The following is a 16,318-nucleotide window of genomic DNA, read 5'->3' on the forward strand; positions in this document are numbered from 1 at the left end:
GAAAGAGAATGGATACTGCAAGAAGTCTTCTCTGGCAGGTTGATAGTTAAGTTGTAGTTTAAATGGTGAGTAGTTAACTGAGCAGAGGATGCTTCCAAGTAGGAATTTCAAAACCATAAAGATTTTGAGATGTGAGGGAGCCTAGCATATTAGAGGAATTGAAAAGAGGATTGGTATACTTGGGGAGAGGTAAGAGTTGCATGTGTTGACTAGACAAGCAAGGATAAGACTATGTAGGACCTTCTGAGCTGCATTAGGTATCTTCCTTTTTTTTTCTAAAATCAATGAAAAGCCACTATGGGGGGGCGGTTAATCTTTATAATAAAAGAAGAAAATTAATGCTTTGGAAATGTCTCTCTAGTTACTCTTAGGGACCTGGATTTGTGTGGGTAGAGTAGATTAAGAAAAACAAGTGAGGAGGATATTTCAATGGTCTAGGTAATTGTCATCCCTCTCATTATCATTGTTTAGAGATGGTTGGTAATTTTGGAGATAGCGATAAAAAAGATCTTTATCATTCAAACCAGAAATCCTCGAGTTACCTCAACTTTATTCTTTTTGTTACTCCTCTTACCTCATTGTTATCTTACTGGTTTTACCTTGACATCTTTTGTACCTTTTTCTATATTGCTATCTTTGTGACTCTACCTGAGTTCTAAGTTACTTTATTATTTTTATTAATGCAGTAGTCTGTTTAATTTACTCTACAGCATTGCTAGAGTGCTTATTTTAAACTGTAAATATAATGTTTCTTTTCTGTTTAAAGCTATTTTATGGTTGTAAGATAAAATCTACATTTTAAGGAACATAGAAGTTCTACATGAGCTATCATATTGAAATACTTGCCATTTTATATGAAATAAATGACTATAAGGCATTTTTGTAATAAAAATAATTCCTCATTAACACTAAAGCTAGGTCAAGTACCAATGAGTTTCGACTAACGAATTATTTGCTCACTTATGTTTAAATTATGTTGTTAGCTATATTAAATACCTCTGGTGTTTATCTTCACAATCCCTTGGTGCCTTTATTCCTGCCAACTTTTGCTGCAGCAAGGAGTTCACTCAGACACACATTTATAGTTTATTTTCTGAACATGAGGTGTCTCTGATGGCATGGTGAGCTGCTTGTGGGAACCTGTGCAGTGTTGATGGCAGAGAAGCAAACCGGAAGCATAGAAGATTAATGCCGATGGGCAACCTGTGACCAATGGGGAATTAAAATTGGTGGCTATAAACTCCCTTTTCCCAACTCCTAGAAGAAAAATTCTGTACACCTTCCACGAACCATTTTACACAGATTCTCAAAGGGTCTGAGTGGGAGCAAACTCCAGTTGCCCACAGCTATAACTAGTGCAATGTACTCTTCAGTTGGTTGTCTCTTTCCATTCCTTTCCCCTGAAGTTCTCAAAATAAGCCACTTGTACATAAGCCCTTGTCATAACCTCTGTTTTTTGGTGGGGACAAGCCTAAGACATCCATATTGACTCTGGTAGATATATAATAGTGATTAAAGTTAAAGATGAAATTCTTAATGACTTAATAAAGAAAACAGTCTTGGACTATGTTTGGAGAACAGTAATAATAAATTGACTCTACTTAATAATTATACAACAATTAATAAACATAGAGACATAACTAGAAAACACTATGTATCTTAGTTCATTATTTTTAATGCATACACAAAAAAGACACCACCAACAAAACTCATGACAAATTTAATAAGAAAAATAAAGATCTCCAAACAATGAATGATCACTAGTTTGGGATTGTTAGTGCTAAGAAAAGATCATCAACTCTAATACAAATAAACTGGGGAAAAAATCCTTATAGAACCAAAGCTTCTATAAGCCACTTTGTGAAGAATACATAGCACAAGAGGGTACCCTATCTCATTGATACTCTTAGTATGTGTATATTTCATAGCATTGTTAACATTTTAGTTTCCATGATAGAGAACTGAGAAATGGGAAGTTTTTAGTGAGGATTGAAAGACTCATTTAGAAAACTTACTTTACTACTTAATATTGTTTCCATTATGAAGCTTCTCAACTTGTGAACAGAAATCTTAATCTAGAGAATCTAAAATAATAAAACAGTCCAAGTTTTTGATATGGAGATAGGTTAAGTAGAGAGCTAGTCCAATGGGAAGTAAATTTTCCTTCAAGCAACTCTCTTCATTAAGTATTTGAATTTCAGATTTCTGTGCAGTTTTTTTCAAACACTAAATTAAATATAATTTAATGAAACACAATATATCAAACACAAACATAATTTCAAATAATTGTCACAAGACTGACAATGCTTTTTTATTTATTTTTTTTAAGTGAGAAATCACCCCCCAGGGAGAATGGCAATGCTATAGTCCTGTCTCTTTCATTCTCTTTTCAGGATTTTGGACACACATGTACACATGCCTGGCATGTTTTAAGCTGCTAGGTCTGGGACTTGAATTGCAGCAACAGTGACATAACTATTAAGCCATCTGCTGGTCTCAATTTCATTATTTCTTATTTGCATTCAATCATTACACATTACTATAGCTCACAATGTGATGTTTCAAAGTATGCAAGCAGTATGTGACAATCAAATCAAAGGTACTATCATAAATCATTTTTACTAGAGAACTTTACTTCTCGTATCTGTTAAGTGTTCCTTCCCTTTGCCCCTTTTACCCAGCCTGTACCAACACCTCTCCTCTCTCATAGTCTCTGGTATCTACACTTAACCTTGCTACTGTCATATCTTTGGATCTTTTAGTTTTTGTCATAGAGAGCAGCCATTTGATATATTTTGAGTAGACATACATAGTTTTTGTCTTTCAAAGTCTAGCTTGCGTCACTTAACACTAAATCCTTGATATTCATCCATTGAATTAAATGGTAGGGTCTCATTGTTGCTTATGGCTGAATAGTATCCCATGTGAATATGTGCCACAATTTTTCAACTTAATCGTCAGTTCTTGGGCACTTAAGTTGGTTCCATGTCTTAGCAATTGTGGATAATGCTGTAGTAAAAACATGGCAGTGCAAGTGTCCTTCTGACTGGGTGTCTTCCTGTCCTTTGGGTAAACACCAAGGATTACTGGGTTGTCTGGTAATTCTATTTATGAATTTTTGAGGAACATCCATATTGTTTTCCACAGTGGATGTTACCTTCCCACCAACAGTGTAGATTTTCCTTTTCACCACAGTCTTGCCTGTACTTGTCATTCTTTATTGTTCTGATCTTAGCCATTATGACCAGGTTAACTAGCGTATACAGTTTTTTGGCTGATCATGATTCCCATGTAGTGTCTGAGTTTCCAATTGCAGAAAGCCATATTGTGGGAAAATAACTGTCATCTTGCAAGAGAGAAATGGAAAACTAGCTTGTACTTTCCCTCAATATTGGTTTAAACAGGGAGGGCAAGAATAGCTTTCTACTCAAGCATATCTTATCATATTTAAGTGTTTCCACGAGTGTGATGTGTGTGCATATACATGTCTGTCAGTAGCTGCTGACACTTCTGGTATTTCAAAGTCCCAGTTATCTCCTTGCTTGGTAATTGACTCCTCCTTGGAAATATCCTAGGAGGGGCTGGGGTTTCATATGCATCTTATGAATCCCGATCTAAAGTGCATGGGTCTTTCAGCACAAGCTCTTTTTCAGGGTCAGTGCTAAGAAAACAGTCTAAAATGGTGTCTCCACAGAACACTGATGGCTTTTTCATGAAACAAAGCATGAAAGCAGATTGATCAATTACACTGAGTTGCACTAGTGAACTAGTTGAACTAGAGTTCCTCAGACTCTGCTTGTATAAGTTTGCTGTAACTATCTCGAGACACTTTTCAGGGAATTATTTTATTTTATTTATTTTTAAAATTTGTTCATATAGTTTATTTTATACATTTAATCACTATACATCATATAGCTTGTAAAGTGAACTTACACAATATGAATACACTTCTTATCGGTTCAGTTGAAGATACTATACACACTGTCATCAACAGATAATCATCCATTTCAGTGCCCCATAAATGTCTTCCCTATTTTCCTCCTTAATTCCTTTTCTTACACACTCCCCCTGCTCCCACCCTCTTTCCACATTGTCTCCTGTATCCGTAACCATTTTTTAAAAATTTATTTATTTTTGTATATACATTCAATAGCATTGTTTAGCTTACAATGTGAGCATTTCAATATGTGAACATTTCTCCCCAGTCCCGTTGATCAAAATATCTTCAACCGATAACACCACACTTCCTCATCTTGTCAATGTTCTACCTCCGTATCCCTTCTCCATATGTCCTTCGTCAGGCCCCACTCCTCCACATACACCTCATCTGACATTCACACCCATCTCTTGTGTTTGTACAACCGTTGGTCAGTCAGTTTCAGTCATAGAGTGCAGACATTCGGTATATGTTAAGTGGGCACATACAATGTCTCTCCTTCATAGCCTGGCTTGCCTCACTCAGCAGTAAATCTTCCATATTTTTCCACTTTCTGTCAAAAGCCAGGGTTTTGTTGGTTTTTATGGCTGAGTAGTATTCCATAGAGTATATGTGCCACAGTTTTTCAATCCATTCCTCCATATAGGGACATTTAAGTTGGTTCCATGACTTAGCAATCGTGAATAGTGCTGCAATAAACATCAATGTGCAAGCACTTTTCCAATGAAGAATTCTTCTGTCCTTTGGGTTGATCAGGGAATTATTATGTAGGGCCTGTTAATCTTCCCTGGAACTGTTCAAAAATTGTATATGTAGGAAATTGGACAGTTACTCCAAACCTTATTTTACTATTATATTTATTTCATAAAAGACTGAGCACATCTGCTGAGTAAGTTTTATTTCCCAAGTATAATTGTTTTTAGAGAGATTTTGCTAGAGGGCACATCCACTTGCTGGAGAGACAGAGGTAGAGACAGAGAAACAGAAAGCAAGAAATCACCCCTGCCCCTAGGGAGAAGGAGATGGCCACACTGTATCCCATCCCCTCTATTCTCCTCTTGGGATTTTGGATACACATGTGTTCGGTGTGAGTTTTAAACCATTGAGTCTATGACTCAAACCATGACTGACTATGTGGGAGTCTGGTGATGTAACCATTATGCCATCTGCTGATCCCTCCCGAAGTATAATTTAAAAATGATTCTAATAATACATGAAAATACACATGGACAACTACATACAGAATTTTTTTACAATTTTTTTTCGTAGGGGTGTGTGTACTCATCAGAGAGAGACACAGAGAGAGAGGGAAAGTGAGAAACACCCCATGGGGTTGGCCATTCTTCAGTTCCTTCTCTTCCATTCTTCTCTTGGGATTTTGGGCACACAAGCACACACACCTGGTGTGACTTCCAAGTTGCCAGGTCCGAGACTCAAACTATGGTCAGTCATAAGAAAGTCTAGCACTTTAACCACTATTGCCACCTACTGACCCAAATTTGTTTTTACCAGTATATTCCATGTGTGATTGTTTTTAGTATATGTGTTTTTAGTATATTAATATGAGTAGTATTAATAAATATTATAGTATTTTAGTATTAATAATATTATAATTAATATCAAATATTTAGAAAACTGAAAAGTATAAAAACAATCAGAATTGATAAGAGCATTTGATAAACTAGATGAAGAAAATGTAACTATATAATATTGTTAGTTTTTGTGTTCTATTTAATCAATAAGCAATTAAACTAGACAAGCATTCCATTTACAAAAGTAATAAAACCCATAAGATACTTACAAATAACTACAATAGAGAAAGCATAGAGGGACCAGCAGGTAGTATAGTGGTTGGGGTGCTGGACTCCCTTGTCGCTGACTGCAGTTTGAGTCCCAGACCTGGTAACTTGAATGAAGGAAAGGGGATTGTGGTGTGGCCATCCCCCCTCAGAGAGTGATTTCTTGCTTTCCAAATCTCTCTGTCTTTCTGGTGAGTGCACATATCCTGTAGCAATAATCTCTAAAAAACAAACAAACATTGAAAACTATAAAACTTATTAGAACTAATAAAACAATGTATTGCTAAAAGGAAAACTGGGAAGAAGTACTATGTCTTCAGATAGAATGAACCAAGTTGAACCTCATGCATGTACCATAAACAAAAATGCAGATGACTTAAAGATTTTGGGTATTAGTAAGTTAAAATGACAAAACTATGAGCAAAAATCTTAGAGGCTACCTTTTAAATTAATTTTGGATTTCTAGTAACAAAGAGCAGAAATATAGAATTTATAAGTGAAAATAAGATAAATATCTGACCTTTAAAACATTTTTTTACTAAAAAATGACTATAAAACTAAAGTCAATGAACAGAAAGGAACTGAGCAAAATATTATTAGTACAGAGGACAAAGGGTTGATATCTGCATTACTTAAAAGAAAAATTTTAAATTGACAAGATAAGACTGAGTAATCCAATATAAATATAAGCAAAGAATTGTGGATAGAAAAATAATATAATAAATTAAAGAGATCTAGAAGCATAAGAAGAAATGGTATTATTCCCCAGGGGCCAGGGAAATGCAAGTAGATGTATCTTTGTGTAACTAGAAGTTATTAAAAGAATGAAATCCTTGGGACCAGCAGTTAGTGTAATGGCTATGTCTCTGGACTCCCATGTAATTGACTGTGGTTTGAGTCCCGGACCCGGTGGCTTAAACTCATGCCAGGTGCCCAAGTCTCGAGAGGAGAATGGAGGAGAAGGGATTGCAGCATAGCCATCCCCCCTGGAGAGTGATTTCTTGCTTTCTGTCTCTCTGTCTCTCTCTGTCTTTCTGGCAAGTGCACGAGAATGAAATCCTTAACACTATTCGGGATAGTGTCAAGAGAGCACTCTCATACACTATTGATGGAAATTTGAGTCATTGCAGTGATTTTTGTGAAGCAATTAAAAATGTACAAACCTTTTAACCCAGCAACCATAGTTCCCAGACAATATCCTTTAGAAATGAAAGCACCAGAATACAAAGATAAATGTATAAGGGCATAGCAACATTGTTCTTAATGATTAAAAAAAGAAAAACACAGTTTTCTAAACTAAAAGAAATGCTCATGAGAATAAAGAAAAAATATAGCATATCTAGAACATAGAGTATTGTGCAGCCATTACAAGGAGTGAATTATTTTTATGCTTGACCTGGAAGAATTTCCATGAAACATTTGAATGAAAAAAGTAAGATGCATAAAATCATGTGATTCTACATCTCATTTTAATATAGTAAATGATTAACATCCTATAGGTACATGAACCAATATCTAATAGACTATATAAGATTGGAGGAGACAAATATTAAGGGGTAAAATCAGATGTTAGAATGACTTCTCTGAAGGGTTTGAAGGTGGTAGTGATACATGGGGAATGATGTGTACAGGTAAGTAAAGATTTGGAAGAAAAAATGACAAAAAAGAAAAAAGATAACAAAAATGCATATTGAAAATCACATTTATATATTAATGTAAACTTGTATATTAGTATAAAGTGTATGGTTTTCTTTAAAGAACACAAGCAAAGTATAAACTACATTTTGATCTGCAGAACTGAGTATCTATGTTTTATTCTGCAATACTTCTAGATGTTCCTAGGGCAGTTCAGAAACAGTTTGTCTTGACACTTCTCCAGAAAATTCTATTCAATTAGGAAAATAACCTGATACTTCAAGAGAAGCTTTAATATCTTTTATCCCCCCACCACACACACAGGAAATATTTTTTAGTCCCTTGTACCTATCAAAAGCTTTCTTGCTAAAGCTCTTATTATGTGAGATAACCTGAAAGCATCAGTCATCCAGGAAGTCCAATGAAAATATACTTAATGTTTCAGAAAGGCATATATGTTGTTTCCTGTGGTAAGAAATAATAGTCTCTTTCAAAAAATTTTCACTCAGGGACCAGCAGTTAGCGTAATGGCTATGTCACTGGACTCCCACGTAGTCGACCATGGTTTGCGTCCCGGACCCAGTGGCTTAAAACTCACACCGGGCGCTTGTGCACGCGTGCCCAAGATCCCAAGAGGAGAATGGAGGAGAAGGGATTGTGGTGTGACCATACCCCCTGGGGGGTGATTTCTCACTTTCTGTCTCTCTGTCTCTCTCTGTCTGTCTGGCGAGCGCACACGCCCTATAGCAAAAGCCTTTCAAAATAAATAAATAAAAATTTTCACTCAGAAGTGAAGGTGTCCTATAAACAGTGACTAAACTTTATAGTCTAACAATGGGATATAGCCTTTTTTCCCTTATATACTTTATCAACATTTAGTACTGAAATGACTCTTTATTATCTTTTTTCTCCCTCATTACACCATGGTTATTTTGTAAATGCTAAAACAACAGCAAGTGATTTATTTTTAAATTATTTTTATAATAAATACAAGTAACTTACCTAACAAAAGTTCTAACCTGTAAATTCCCAGTTTTCGTTATCTTTTCAAATGCGAAAAAATAGATTTGTTTTAAATATTAAATAAAATAATCTACAGAAAGTATTTAGTGAAGCCTTCTTGATTTCCTTCAACACTTGCTCCTTCTCTTCTTCTTTCCTTGTTCTTTTTTGATAATCATCATTTTAGAAGGTTGACAACAACATATATATATATGGCAGAGATGGAACTATGTGGTGGCTACTACATTGTATATGGTTTCTTAAAATATTAAAACTAAATAATGTTTTCATTATTAGTGCACAGGACTTGTGGTCCCCAGGTTGTGAGCTCTTACCTTAATATGAAACAAATTTCTTTTAAATCCTCACATACCAAGACTATGGTAATTTCTATCAACTGATTTTGGCTTCTGCTCCTCCCCAATTCAGTTTCCTAAACTTCCTAAACTCGAGTGCCACTTTATTAATGTCTTACATTGTCTTTAAAAAAACTAATTATTCCTTCTCCTTCAGCAGTCAAAATAGTTATTAAATGCATAAATGTGTACAATGAGCAGCTAGTGTACTAGAATTTATGGCATTGTGGAAAATACAAATAAGTAAATCAGCAGCCAAAATACAGTGGACATTTTTTATTTATTTTATTCATGCTCTAATATGCATCCAAACTCAATTTCAGACCAGGGAAGACTTTATAATCAAAGTATTAATTAGGAATTAGCCAGATGAAATGGGAATGGGAAAATGAGTATCAGAAATGTGATTGAGAGAAGGAATAGGTTTTGAAAAGTCTTAGATTTAACAAATAATGGAATATATAGCAATAGATTAAGGTAAATGGAACCAAAGCATGAAGAGAAGGGACAGAAACTATGGAGACACAGTAGGTGACATGATTGCTGCTCATTTTGTCTTCTTATATAGATTTACATTCCCTGTAAGCAATAAACTAGCCTTCTAGTTTTTATTTCTCTTTATAGATATAAAATAAATCTAGAGTCCTAGTGGATGCCCCAAAAATGTTTTTTCAAGGGATTTTGACATAAAATCTGTGTGAGCTTTGGCTAAAATTAGCATCACATTGCTAATTCCATCGAAAATTTACTGAGAAACATAATGATCTGAAATGCCTTCTCTGACCTTTAAATATCTATGATTCTATTTGTTCTGAGACTCTAGGGACATACATTCCAAGTATGAATTTCCATTGAGATTTATCTCATGCTTTTCTTGTTCTGAGATCATTAAGGCCATGCCTCTGTCAATGTGGTAAGGCAATGACATCTGCCTTTGTGGCTGTCCATACTTCCTACATTTTCCTTCTCCTCCTTAATGCCATTATAGCCACTTTACAACCCCAAACCCTGCCCAGGCTGATCTCTACTACAATCACAACCATGTGACCCCCAACCCCTACTCCTGCCCACCGGTCTGTGGCATTACTTTCAAGCCAGAAATCTCTTGAAGAGTACTCTTGCTTTGATCTATTTTCTACGTACAGTTTTCAAATATAGACCACAAGGGGAAGAGAGAGTTGAAGCACAATTTCTTCATACTTAGCTTATAAAGGAAATGGTGATACTGGATGATTAGATTTTTGAGGAACTTTATAAATTCAGCTTTTAAATATGTAGTTTCTGAAAAGTGTTTATAGAATATATATGGCAAACTATTGAAAATATGAATGGAGCCTATAGAAAAGTCTAGGCTAACGATAAGATTTAGCACCAGAAGTAGCTGGTAAAGCTAAGAGCTTATGTGAATTCCCTCTGGAGAAGTTTAGAAACTGAGAGGGCCAAGGATAAAATCTAGTAGAACATTCACTTTTTAAAGAATAGTAGAAGAAGAGAGCACTGAGAGGATATGGATGAAAAGTTGCCAGAGAGGTAAGAGAAGACCTGGTTAGGATGTCTTGTAGGAACCATAGGAAGGGAGATTTCAAGAACGAGAGACTGGTCACTGTGTATGAGAAGATTTCAGAAAGTTCATATAGGTGGTGCAAGGATTAAAGTGCTAGACTACTACATGGTCAGCCATAGTTTGAGTCCTAGACCTGGCAGCTTGAAAATCACACCCAAAATCTCAAGTAGAGAATGGAGGAAAACTCACCCTGGGGGTGAGTTTTCACTTTCTCTCTCTGTCTCTCTATTTGGTGAGCACACATGACTTCTGGAAAAAAAACTAAAAAAAAAAAGTCTAGGTAAAAGTAGAATTAAAGGAGATTTCAAGAACGAGAGACTGGTCACTGTGTATGAGAAGATTTCAGAAAGTTCATATAGGTGGTGCAAGGATTAAAGTGCTAGACTACTACATGGTCAGCCATAGTTTGAGTCCTAGACCTGGCAGCTTGAAAATCACACCCAAAATCTCAAGTAGAGAATGGAGGAAAACTCACCCTGGGGGTGAGTTTTCACTTTCTCTCTCTGTCTCTCTATTTGGTGAGCACACATGACTTCTGGAAAAAAAAACTAAAAAAATAAAGTCTAGGTAAAAGTAGAATTAAAGTACAAATTTATTTTGCTACAAAATATTTGGAAATCCATGAATAGTTTTTTCTTAATATTCATTGAGAAGTACTTTGGGATCAATAATAAGGAAAGGGAGTGAGATGAAGTAGAAATGGACACAAGGAAAGTCGAACTGCAGTGATAGCCCCAAAAGAGCCATGGGTAGTACCAAGAGGAACTCTGGAGTGAAAACTGACCATCGGCCTTGTCTTAAAAAGATAGGCAGACTTCTACACTTCATCTATTCCCGGACATGGGTCACAAGATAGCTATCTTCAAAAGAGACAAGCTCTAAAGATTGTGACAACTAAAGAACATCTCGCATCCTTCATTATTTAAGAGGAATCAGGGCTATAAAACGTTGTCCACCACAATTTGACAGAACTTAATTTGGAACAAAATAACCCTTTGTTTTTTGTTTGTTTGTTTTTAGAAAAAGAGAAGTTCAAAAGATATAGGTATTTCGGGAGCTTTAGAATACTCAGTCTGTCATGAAAGTACCATAGCCAGAGTGGTCAGTGTGCCCACAATATCATGCCTAATGGACCTGCAAAGGGTTATTTTGTTCCAAATTAAGTTCTGTCAAATTGTGGTGGACAACGTTTTATAGCCCTGATTCCTCTTAAATAATGAAGGATGCGAGATGTTCTTTAGTTGTCACAATCTTTATGTGCCCACTACACCATCCTGTGTAGTTCTAATGGTACTGCCCTTCTCAGTGTTCTGCCTGTACACTGGAGCAAGAGTAAATATGGAACTCAGAACGAAAGCATGGACTTCCCCTCTTTGCAATGATTCGAGTGAGTAGGAGTCCAATGGAAGCAGACCCTAAATTTTTTCATGTGAGAGTGGTTTCCCAAATTGTGTTGATACTGTTTTTTAAAAAAGCCCCCAAAGGTACCTATGAACACATAAGTCAGCTGTGGTGGTGAATTGTATGTGTTAAGTTAGTTGGGCTATGGGATGCTCAGATGGATGGTAAAACATTTCTGGGTATGTCTGTGAGAGTGTTTTTGGGGGAGAGTCACATTTGAATTAGTAGACTGAGTAAAGATCTGTCCTCACCTGTTCTGATGGGCATCATCCGAGGCACTTAGGACTTGAATAGGACAAGGCAGAGGAAGGTCAAATGCTTTCCATTTCAGCTGAGGCATTTATCTTCTGTCCTCAAACATTAGAACTCCTGTTTCTTGGACTTTGAATCTGAATTTGAAATGACACCATTAGTTGTCCTGATTCTGTAGCTTGCAGAGGGCAGATCATGGCACTTCGGTCTCCATAATCACATGAGCCAGTACTGAGAATAAATTTGTTCCTTATTTATATCTCTATGTATCATATCTGTTCTGTTTCTTTGTAGAACCTTGACTAATACAACAGCTATAACTCTGTAAGTAGGGTTAGCAGATCCAGATCCTAGAATCTACTGTTTGAAAATGAACCTTATTTTCTTACTTAGATTTTAGTATAAAACTTATGAGTCAATAAAACAAACGAAACAACATTTTAAAGATATTCTTTATTGTAAAGTACATAAATAACATTGATTTGGGTGATTCTATGGTTTGGGATAACATTTACAAGAGACATACTTTTTATTTTTTTTTTTAAAGTTGGTTTACTAATTTATTTTATGGGAGATAGAGATAAAAAGATAGAGTTTTGACAGAATCTTACAACATTGAGATCCTTCTTTCCCAAACTCCCAGCTAAGACTGCAGGTGTGTGCCACCATGACTGGCCTGTTGAGGTTGGGCTCTCATGTGGCATCACCCTCTGAGTAGCAGTGTCTTAGTAACCTGAGCCACCACGGTAGAGCCAGCAGTTTTAATACTTTGAAATGACAGGAATAAGGAATGATGACTAATTAGAAAAATAGCTTTCTGAGGGCTGGCTGGCCGTGTGGTGCTGAAGGCAGTTGGATCCCACATGGCTGACTATGTGGTTCGAGTCTCAGACCTGCTGACTTTTTCTTTTCTTTTCTTTTTTTCGAGAGGTTTTTGCTATAGGGCACATGCGCTCGCCAGACAGAGAGAGAGAGACATAGAGACAGAAAGTGAAAAATCACCCCACAGGGAGGATGATCGCGCCACAATCCCTTCTCCTCCATTTTCCTCTCGGGATCTTGGGCACGCATGCACACGCGCCCAGAGTGAGTTTGAAGCCACCGGGTCCAGGACGCAAACCGCGGTCAACTACGTGGGAGTCCAGCAACATAGCCATTACGCTAACTGCTGGTTCCCAGACCTGCTGGCTTAAAACTTATGCCGGGAGCATGCTTGTGCATGCCCAAAGTCCTGAGAGGAGAATGGAGAAGGGATTGAAGAGTGGCCATCCCCCTTAGGGGTTTGATTTCTCAGTTTCTGTCTCTCTGTCTCTATCTCTCTAGCAAGCACACACACCCTATAGCAAAAATCTCTCTCAAAAAAAAAATATATATAGCTTTTTCAGATTAACAAAAATTTAGGGTTGTCATCATACATAATTATGTTAAATTCACAGGGTGTCTTTTAAAAATTTCAGACCATTTCATTAACCAGCTTTATTAATGAAAGAAAATGTCTTTATTCTTGATCAATGAACAGGGAGATGACCTGTCCCTTTCCTGAATATTTTAAACATACAGGACTTTTATAATTTATCTCACTAAAGAAGAATCATGTAGTCACTTCTATTGAATCTTAACACATTTCCTTTCAGCTATTAGCTAACCTGTAAAGCAAAAAAAGGTTACAGACTGTTGGAGTGAGAAGGCTTTTAGAGACTATGTACTATTCAAATCCCATCTTTTTATAAATGAATAACATTAGGCTGATTTATATTTCTTTTTGGAGAGGTTTTTGCTATAGGGCATGTGCACTCGCCAGACAGAGACAGAGAGACAGAAAGCGAGAAATCACCCCCCAGGGAGGATGGCCATGACGCAATCCCTTCTCCTCCATTCTCCTCTTGGGATCTTGGGTGTGCACGCACATGTGCTTGGCATGAGTTTAAGCCGCTGGGTTTGGGACTCAAACTGCAGTTGACTACTTGGGAGTCCAGCAATACAGCCACTAACTGCTGTTTCCATATTAGGCAGATTTCCCAAGGCCACTCCATTGGAGAAAAGTTAGGAACTTGTACCAGTTCTCAGTGATATTCTCACTTTGCTCAGGTGGCCTGGGATAATCCTTTCTTAAACATTAACAAGAGTACAATCAGTCTCTGATTTAAAATGACTAGAATGGATTTATTATTACATGTTTGAAGCTATAAGGTTAAGTAGGGGTTCACATAAATAATGTGATTAATACTCTTTTTGACCATGCGCTTTGTCTCTTCATAATTGGGATGTGAACATAGTTCAGAGCAGCTAAGAAGACCCTGTTCTTTATAAACGCCAGGCAGCAGCTGCACAGTATCACTTTGGCTCTCAAAAGTTTATGAAGTAAAGCATACTACCCAAATAGCATTAACTTTATTTGGAATATGAGAATTATTTTTGACTAATTGCACATTTTGACCAGGATTACTTACATTTCATAGTTTAGATTTCTCTGACTCTGCTGTTTTTATGACCACTGCTGTGAATGGTGGTGTCCTATCTCATTTGTGGACCGTTAACAATGGAATTATGAAGAGCTGTCTGACACATTTAGCTTACATGTATTCCCAGTCTTTCTCAAGGATACACTGCATCAGGAAGCCTGTAGGGTACATTAAATACACTTTCAGATGCCTGATAGTTTTTTCTAGCTCAACAGACTGTATGAAAAAGTCCAGGGCTAGCCCATGATCTGGTGGTTAAGGTGCCTTGATCCTGTAAGGCTGACCACATGGCTGTAGTCTTGCACTCAGAAGCTTGAAAAATGTGCTAGGTGCATGTGTGAGCATACCCCACATTCTGAAAGAATGGAGAAATGGAGGAGGAGGGAATGCAGCATGACCATGCCCCATGGGGGTGCTTTCTCTATCTTCAGTGAGTGTGTGCACTCTCTAGAAATTTTTAAGTTTTTTGTTTGTTTGTTTTTAGAAAAAGAGAAGTTCAGAAGTTATAGGTATTTCTGGAGCTTTAGAATACTCAGTCTGTCATGAAAGTACCATAGCCAGAGTGGTCAGTGTGCCCACAATATCATGCCTAATGGACCTGCAAAGGGTTATTTTGTTCCAAATTAAGTTCTGTCAAATTGTGGTGGACAATGTTTTATAGCCCTGATTCCTCTTAAATAATGAAGGATGCGAGATGTTCTTTAGTTGTCACAATCTTTAGAGCTTGTCTCTTTTGAAGATAGCTATCTTGTGACCCATGTCCGGGAATAGATGAAGTGTAGAAGTCTGCCTATCTTTTTAAGACAAGGCCGATGGTCAGTTTTCACTCCAGAGTTCCTCTTGGTACTACCCATGGCTTTTTGGGGGCCATCACTGCAGTTCGACTTTCCTTGTTGTCCATTTCTACTTCATCTCACTCCCTTTCCTTATTATTGATCCCAAAGTACTTCTCAATATACATCTTTCATATGAAACATTATGTCAGAATCCGGTAAACTCCTTTGTTCATCGCCTACCTTCCATTTCATTGATCACAACTAAAAGTAGCTGGAAATAGTTTCCAGGATACAATAGGGATAAATATTATTTAATTCTACATTTTCCTATAATTTTAGAATTATCATTTTTATTTTACAGATGAGAAAATTAGAGGACTCAAAGGCTAACATTTAACCAAGGTCACATTTTTTAATTGGTAATGAAATTGGGCCAGCAGTTAGCATAATGGCTATGTCGCTGGACTCCCATGTAGTCGACTGTGGTTCGAGTCCCGACTCGGCAGCTTAAACTCATGCCAGACGCGTGTGCGTATGTGCCCAAGATCCTGAGAAGAGAATGGCGGAGAAGGGATTGCAGTGTGGCCAACCCCCCTGGGGGGTGATTTTTCACTTTCTGTCTCTCTGTCTCTCTCTGTCTTTCTGGTGAGCACATGCGCCCTATAGCAAAAACCTCTCCAAAAGAGAAAAAAAAAAAAGAAATTAGTAATGAAATTGTGAGATTTAAACCTTTTCCTTCTGACCCCAAAGCTTCCCCCACTCCTCCCCACCCCTACTTACAGGTTGCTATGGTTTTGATTGCCCTGCTTCCTAAATTTATGTGTTGGGATTTGGTGTTGATAGGCTTAAGAGGGTGAAAATGTAATCTGATTATGGTAGTAAAAGGTGGAGCCTTTGGGAAGAGATTACGATTAAGGTCATCAGAGAAAGGCCCATAAAATTGACTCTTGGTAGCTTTATAAGGAGAGGATATGAGACAGACACACACACACCTTTTCTCTCATCATTTGATACTCTCCTTGTATGTCCTCAGGGTCCTACCAACAGGGAAAATCCTTGCCAGATGGGGCCCCTTGGAGCTTGCACCTCTAAACCCTGTGCTGAATAAACCTCTATTTTTATAAATCACTCAGT

Source organism: Tupaia chinensis, unplaced genomic scaffold (assembly GCF_000334495.1).
Source record: "Tupaia chinensis unplaced genomic scaffold, TupChi_1.0 Scaffold000489_1, whole genome shotgun sequence".
Classification (NCBI taxonomy): Eukaryota; Metazoa; Chordata; class Mammalia; order Scandentia; family Tupaiidae; genus Tupaia; species Tupaia belangeri.